This window comes from Lutra lutra, chromosome 13, assembly GCF_902655055.1.
Source record: "Lutra lutra chromosome 13, mLutLut1.2, whole genome shotgun sequence".
NCBI classification, from domain to species: domain Eukaryota; kingdom Metazoa; phylum Chordata; class Mammalia; order Carnivora; family Mustelidae; genus Lutra; species Lutra lutra.
The window spans coordinates 55,781,636-55,789,993 of NC_062290.1; the positions used below are offsets into that span (position 1 = coordinate 55,781,636).

Genomic DNA, 8,358 nt, shown 5'->3' on the forward strand with positions numbered 1-8,358 from the left:
ACATTTATGCAGAAAATAAGAAAAAAAGGTGGAAGATAAATAAGAAGTTCCCCAAGTTTGGTAAACGTGCTATTCTTTTCCTGGCCATTTATATTATGCATGTAATAGAAGGGAAGTACAGTGACAAAGCACAGATATGGTCAAATGTGAGCAATTTTGTTAAAGGCCCAAGATACTTCAATTTTGTCTGCTATCACATTTCCTAATAACAGACTTACAGTGTTTTAGTGATGGTGTTAATTAGAAGTGGGTAAACAAACTCAATGATTGCAATATATGATATGGAAATTCAAAAGAAAGAAATAACATGAATTACAGTATCACAAGGACACAGATGAAGGCTTTCAAGAATGTGTATTTTACAGTATCTTTTTTTTATTTGCTCTATTGCTCCTTTCTTAAAATTGAAATCCCACTCACTGATTTATTAAGCTTTGTTACACACATCGAAAGCCAAAAGTTTCCCTACTTCTATTGCTTCTATCTCATAATTTACGATGGTGTTTTTGTTATTCAGTTCAAAAATATTTAAATTCCCCATTATGATATTTCCCTTGACTTACGAATCACTTAGAAATGTTTATTTCTTTAAATACTTACATAACACATTTTGGATATCTTTTTAGTTCTCAAATTTTATTGTATTCTGACGATTCCAACCCATTGGTTTTGTTGAGATTTCCTTTATGTTCAAGTATGTGACCAACTATTTTTATTTTTATTATTTTATTTTAGAGAGAGAGCTCATGAGAACGTCGGGGAGGAGCAGAAGGAGAGGAGAGAGAATATCAAGGAGGCTCCATGCTCAGCGCAGAGCCCGACCTCACCACTCTGAGATTATAACCTGAGCCAAAACCAAGAATCAGATGCTTAGCCAACTGATCTAACCGGCACCGTGTGACTCTTTTTAAAAGTCCCTTGAGTGCTTAAAGTCTGAAAGTTACACTGTGTGACCCACTTGTGTGGGGGCTGTAAGACTTAGAGTCACCCACTATTTCTGTTAAGAAACATAGCTTCATAAAGTCTTTTTTTCTTCCCTTCTAGTAACAGTATAATAAAATACAAATAACTTAAAAAAAAAAAGTCTATTTTATCTGGATAATTACTATCTCAGGACTATCACCCCTGGAGCTCTCCTGCTCTGCTCTCTTACTCCTTTTAATCTTTATTTTCAGTGACAGTTTTGCACCTCTTGTTTTACCTTTCTCTTACTATTCCTAGAAGAATAATTCTAGAGGTTTAAACACAATAGGCAGAGTTGGACATATTCTACAGCCAAAACCTTTTTGTAAAATTAGGGCTAATTAACAAAGAGATTTTTCATTTTGCTTAAAGTTTCATTTCCTTTGTAAAAGGAAATCATATAAGCTTGAGCTTTAAACTATTATTCAAACTTGAGCTTCAAACTATTACCCTATTTGTCTTCATTTTTTATGCATAAAGATTTTATTAAAACATGGTCAAAAAGTCAAAGCACTGATTAAAGCTGCATGATTTATTAGATAAAAGTTAAATTTAAATAAAAAATAAAATCCTTTCATGGCCAACAAGTGTGCACCAGCCTGGCCCCTAACACATTCTCTTTCCCTCTTGCCTGTACTCCAGCTATATTATTCTTTTTTGTTGAGGTCCATTTTCTTAAAAATAATTTCCCTGAAATCAATAACACAGCTATTTCCACTTTGTTGTCCACAGTGCCCTGTATTTTGTCTTCATAACATTGATCACAGTGTATAATTGTTTTTGAAATTTGAATGATTACTGCATCCCACTAAAATATGAAGACCCAAAACAGTACACAATGACACATAATAGTTAATAACAAGCTTGGAATGAATAAATATGCTGTAATAATTTTGCAGTAGCTCAACCAAATCTATTATATTTTCAAAGATCAGGGATTGTAGAAATTTTCTAATGTTGAAAATAGGTCATCAAAGTAAAGACAAAGATATTTGACTTGTCATTTTAAATAATCCATAATTTGAGCCTAACTCTTTATAGTTTCACATTTTTTGGTCTCTTAGCCTCATCTATTTGAGATTCTGATTTCATTAAAACTGAGTGAAAATTCCAGATTCATCCAATTTCATTTTGACACCTAGAAATGAAAAGAGGCCCTCAAGGAGGGCTTCTTAAAAGTACTGAGGATCTGACCTTTGGTTACCAAAAAAAAAGTGTTTCACTTTCATCTCAAGGTCTCCATGGCTTGACAGAAATTTTCTCTTACCTGTCATTTATTTCTCTCTCTTAAGTAAATTAAGTTATTGCTGTGACTGCTCAGGACTGTCATCTCTTCTTTATAAGCATATATCAGATCAAGATTTTTTAAAACTAGTTTTGTGTGACCTTATAGGTGGATGACAAATTTGAAGGAGTCCTGTGGCAGGCACAGTATTCTGCTTATTACTGAGTTCATATGAGGTACTGATAGTGGGTCTCTTGCTTTAAAATATATTTTATTAACTCTTTTTTTTTCTGCTGGCTTTACACTTTTAAAATTGTAAAGATAGATAAAACTTACATATGTCGACATCAGAATATTATTATCTTTTATTTGACCACTTATAAAATTGCAAAGTTTTGTTCAACATTAAAAGAAGTATTTTCTATAATAGAAGAACAGTTAAGCTTTTAGAGTGGAAAGTAAAAGTCTAAGAAAAACCTCTTTTCATTCCTGACTTCAACCACATAGACAGATACCCACACAGCAAGTGAGTTGTATGTGTGTATATATGTATATATATATATACATATATATATACATAATATATGTGTATATATGTGGTTTATATTTAATGTATATAGAGCTATATATACATATATACTTCTATTATCTAATTCATATCAATACATATATGCAACATTTAATATATATGCATATACAGACATGACCAATTCTTTGCTCAAGATATTTAGAAGTTACTAAACAAAGAGTAACATATCAGTTGTTTGAGATTAGGTTATGATGAAAAGAGTAGGAGAAAGGGAAGGTGGGAAGCCAGCATACACCCCAGCAGGAAAGAGGCCACTAATGACAAAAGAGGTAATTAAAAATATTTCCCTACACATTTGATATTGTCTTTGGATTATAATTACTTGAGTGGGTATGAACCAATATCTCATTTTGGTTTCAATTTTTATTTCCTTAGTAACAAAGACAATTTCTCAATTCATTGTATATAGTCAGTCTTCTGCAGCAGAATCTAGCTCTTCGAGAACAGGGCCCCTGATTGCATGGTTCTAGCAGGGTGGCTGTATATAGAAGACACCAAATAGTCATTTCATGATTAAATGCATCTCTGTAATATATAGGCATTAAAGTGATTCATATGAGTAATGTTAAATTCTCTTAATATTGTCTGTATTATATTCAGTGACTTAAAAGTGGGTCATAAAATATGTGCTGATTTTATTTATAATTTGCAAAATATATAACATATCTAAATTAAAATGGTAATGATTATTTCTAGATGGTATATTATTTGTTAGTTTGTCCTAGATGTAATTTATAAAGCAAAAGCCTTAAAAATCAGGTTTTTGTTGTTGTTGTTGTTGTTTATAAAGAGAAGACAGGAGGAGAGGCAGAAGAGAAGGAGAGAGAATCTTAAGCAGGCTCAGGCTCCCTTCCCAGTGCGGAGCCCAGTGTGGGGCTCAGTCTAACCACCCTGAGATCACTACCTGAGCCCAAATCAAGTCAGACACTTAACTGACTGAGCCACCCAGGTGCCCCTTAAAAATCAATTTCTGATATCTACTCAGTTCAGGAATAGCCTCATGAGACCATCCAGCATGCATGTGAACATTACTGACATGGAGCTCATCATCTGCTAGTCATCCACATCACAAATTCTGTTGAATTCCTTTACAGGGCACTACAATCTGACTACTTGTAAGTTCCTGTTTCTGCACCTATTCTCCAAAACAGCAGGATTCTGCAATCATGCACAGAACCTTCAGGCTTTAGTCTCTCTCCTCAAGTCCATTATTACCACATTCTTCCATTAGGTTTCATCGGACATCGTTCCCAGGTATCTTGCCATCCTTGTTTGCCACCTGCAATCTCATTTTACATTATCAAAGAATTATGACATATAATAACTGCTTCTGGAAAGACTAATCAGAAGAGTATATTAGGACTAATAATAAAATAATAACTACAGTTTTGAAAAATGCACTATATGCAGTAAACTGTGCTGAGTGTTTGAGGCACATAAGTGATACATTTTACAACTACTTGATCCTATTATTATCCCCATTTTACAAATGAAAACATTGAAGTTTGGGAGAGCAAGAAAATCATAGGACATCTAATAAATAAGTAAATGAATTTCAGTTTTTATTCAAGTGTGTCTGATTCCAAGGCTCTTGTTCTCTTGACCTGAACACTGGCCTTGTGTTCTAGTCTTCTGAACCCTTACAATTTCAGGACATAGACCTCAGTGAGGCTAAGGTAAGAAAACCTCTTTATAGATAAGGATTTTTTGCTGAATAATCAGATTCTCATTTTCAGGCCTGTTTCCAAAATCTGCAAAGATAAAACATGTTACTAAGAAAACCAATTTTAGAGCAAACTGGTTAATGGCAGAACTCTAATAAATCTGATACTTTCTAAATCTATGACCAGTACTTTGGTATCTCTAACGCATAAGAGACTTGGTTCCTACAATAAGCAGTAACAGAATTTTTATAGTTAGAGATGTGTAAATTTCCCCTTATTCCACCTGTCTCAGAGATGCCTGTCTCAAAGATATTCTGTTTACAAGCCCAAATCCTAAGCCTTAGTAGGCCCCAGGGATACTCTGTTACCTTCCCACCCCAAGGTAGCTTGGTTGCCCTCTTCCCATTTGGGCACATTATGGCCTTGTTCCCAAAGAAGGAAAACACTTATCTTTCTTCCTAGCTCCAGGCCACCAAAAATACTACTTGGAAATATCAAACAGAAGCCCCTTCTTCTTTTGATAAATAAGGGCTCACTCATATTTGAGGGGAAATGCAGTGGGACACCATAAGAGAAGGGATCCTCCAAGCCTTTGCAAAACTTTCCAAGTCTGAAACCCAAGCATGCCTTTGCCACACACCCTTGGGTTCCAGCTACATTCTGGTCTCTAAGCCTCAATTACTTTAAGGATATAAACATGGAAAGTGTGCATAAAATAAGCAAACATCTAAGTGATCAATCTCTCAGAAATCCTCTGAGACTGTTTTCATTCTGAGATCTTAATATTTAAACCCAAATATTCTTAGAAGTCATTGCCTTGGGCAACTATAAATTCTAAAGCCCTTAATTTCTTTTCTTTTTTTTTTTCCTGGATGTGAAAATCTATATGGAAGCCAGTGCCTCAACACTTTTCCAGGAAAATCTCTGAGCTGGGATAAGAATTCTAATCAGTGGCAGGAGCCACAGCCTGGGCTGAATGCAGACTTCTAGAGAGGCTTAAATCTCCCACTGAGGAGGAACTTACAAATTATCCAGCCGTGGTGGCCACCTCCTTTGCCATGGGCTCAGCTCTTGGGCTTCTCTCCACTTCTCTACAAACTTCTCTAGCCTTTAGCATTATCCATTCACTACCATTTAATTTCCTATGTTATATATTATCTGAGGAGAGAGAAAAACACGTCTTTTGTTCTGATTTCCTCACCCAAAGGAATGTCATTTTGATGGAGTGCTCTGTTCTCCTATGAAGTTATTAGCAGAGGCCAGCCTGTCACGGCTTAGCACATGAGACCCAGAACAGTTCCTTCTGGAGTTGGTGGGAACTATCACCCTCTGTTTCAGTCTGTTCCAGCTCAGCTCTGCCCTTAGAACCCTACCTCTCTCCCAGAGGTATCCGTACTCCTCTGTCTTAGAACTGCTACCTCCCACCCTTTCCTTTCTCTCTGCTTTGTCCTCCGAACCTTCCTTCTACTCTGTCTGATCACTAGTCATCACAGTGGTTTTTGCTATTCTTCTGTCCCTTTCCTGACAGAGTGATAACTCCTGGGCATTTGCACAGGAACATCTCTAATCTAATCCCTTGTTAAATTAGTATTTCTTCCCTTATTTACTTATGTCCTGGGGCTCCTGGAATAGTGAGAGAAGAAACTGCTGTCTCAAGCCAAGACCCAGAGAACAAATGCAGAAAAGCCTCAGCTGATACACACCTAAAAGAAAGTCTTAGGTTAAACTCCACCTCATCATCTAGTACAATGACTGCAAAAGTCGTGAGTTCATATATACTATGTATCAAGTTTTTCTATTTTATTTTGCCCTTTAAATTTGGTCTTCATGTTACACTTTTTTTTTTTTCTTGGATAGAATATTTTTCAGTATTTGACCTAAGCAGCAATTACAGTGACTTGCCCCAAACCCCATAGCCATTAAATGTGTAGAAAGTGGCCAGCTGAAAGATGGTTTGGGAAACAAAGGGGGTTCTACCTTTAATTCCTGAGTGACACATCACCCTGGATTTATCCCAGCATCCTTTCCAACACCCCAATTTATCTGAAGAATTGGCCTGCCCAGTGTCCCATTTCAAATCCTAGCCATATTTTCTTATCCCCTGCCCCTCGTGTGATCCATAGGCCTTCTGACTCCCTTTGTCAAGCATTCTAGAATCCTCCTCTCTCCAGCTCATCTTCCTCTTCTTAGCGTGCCCCTTTTGGACTCATGGTACTAGTGAAGAACAGGAAACAGCAAAACTCTGCTTCAAGATAACCTTGATTAAGTTCCCCAAAATGTTTCTTCCTTAGGTTGAACTACACTATCCTTAGTAATGCACATGAAAACTCCAGTATCCTAGGAAACCAGAGAACAGCAAGCTAGAGATATTTGCTTGGTCCCTCACCACATGGAAGGACATCTGTTGGAAGCAAGGAGTTTTCTGAGCCCAGTTCCAAGCTGTCCTCGTACCCCTCCAACCCTTACCTTGCTTCACAATGACAGCCACCTCCTCTTCTCACTCCTCAACACCCCTCTTGGAAATGGAGCTGGGGATGGTGACAGGGATGCTGGCCATCTGTGGTAACCTTCTTGCTCTCTTTAACCCTCTGAGCTGAGATAGCAGATGATAATCTGCAGGGCGAGGGAGTTTCCACCTATGCCCTTTGCTCGATGTCGTCCTTTTCCACATAGGCCTCATCGGGGGGTGGAGATGTGTGCAGACCACTCAGGTAGGCAGCTGGGAGGAAAAGGTTCCTCAGGACACCAAGAACCTCTTTTCTTGTGTATTTTATCCTTCCTCTAACTCATCTACATGCTCTTTACCATTTGGACCTGCATGTAATACACTTTGTATGATACCTATAATACAATCATTGCTCTCTTTAATGGTTGGCTAGAGGAAAGCTGTGGGTATTACAGGAGATACAAAGAAGACTCAATCAAACATCTCCACAGTGATGGTGTTTTTTGAGCAGGCAAGCGCCTGCAGCTATAGTGTGGGAGCCATCTTGTAGACTGATTAGCTGGGAAGAAAAAAAGAAAAATGGAGGACAAATTAAATTTTATGTTTTGGAGCATGTGGGTGGCTCAGTCAGTTAAGTGTCTGTCTGCCTTCAGCTCAGGTCATGATCCCACACTCCTGGGGTGGAACGCTGCGACAGGCTCCCTGCTCAGCGGGGAGTCTGCTTCTTCCTCTCCCTCTGCCAGTCCCCCTGCTTATGTTCTCTTTCTCTCTCTCTCTCTCAAATAAATAAAATCTTTTTTAAAAAAAATTATCTTCTAACACAGACACACACACAGATCTTGGATATTTATAAAATATAAGGCACCATGCTAGAAACTTGTACATGCAGACCTCAGCTTTGGTGAAAGCCTGGCATTGGCAGGGTTTTCTTCTTTTGTTCTAACCTTCTTTATTCCTGGCCATCACTGCTGGGAACTGAAAGCAAAGGTCCCTGTGGGCCAGACCACTCCTACAGACTGGGTCAGAAACAGCAGGGCTTCTTCCTGAAAGTGTTTGCCCACGGAGTCCTTATGGGGGCTCCATTCTATCCCCCACCCAGCACCTTCAACTCCCAGGCTGGCAGTTATTTTTGCCTCTGACAGTTAAGTACTCAGTCTTTTCTGCTTGCAGAAAACGCCTCTGGCTCCCATAGCCTCACACACTCCCCAGAGCAATGTCGTTCTTTTGCCGTTCCCCTACTCCATCCCATTCCCCATGTATCCCCATGTAATAGACTCATCACAGAAGACATTCTTTTTCCCCTCTAAGAAAATAGCCTCAGGATCTTGATACAATCCCAAACCAGGATAAAATATATATCCTATCGACCTACAATTTATTCCCCGTGATACATAATTTCAGATTTTATCATACTGGCTCTTACTGAAGAGACTTTCTGTTGATATCCATGTTTGCTCCAGTCCAGTCTTTT

At 38.0% G+C, this 8,358-nt stretch overlaps 1 long non-coding RNA gene across 1 annotated transcript; it reads right to left on the bottom strand.

The window, feature by feature from the left end:
• Positions 1-3,753: 3,753 nt before the first annotated feature.
• Positions 3,754-7,455, bottom strand: LOC125083649 (uncharacterized). Its single transcript, XR_007122329.1, has 3 exons — positions 6,908-7,455; positions 5,466-5,599; positions 3,754-4,528 (listed from the first exon to the last, which is right to left on the bottom strand). It is a non-coding gene; the product is annotated as an uncharacterized LOC125083649 (long non-coding RNA).
• Positions 7,456-8,358: the final 903 nt, after the last annotated feature.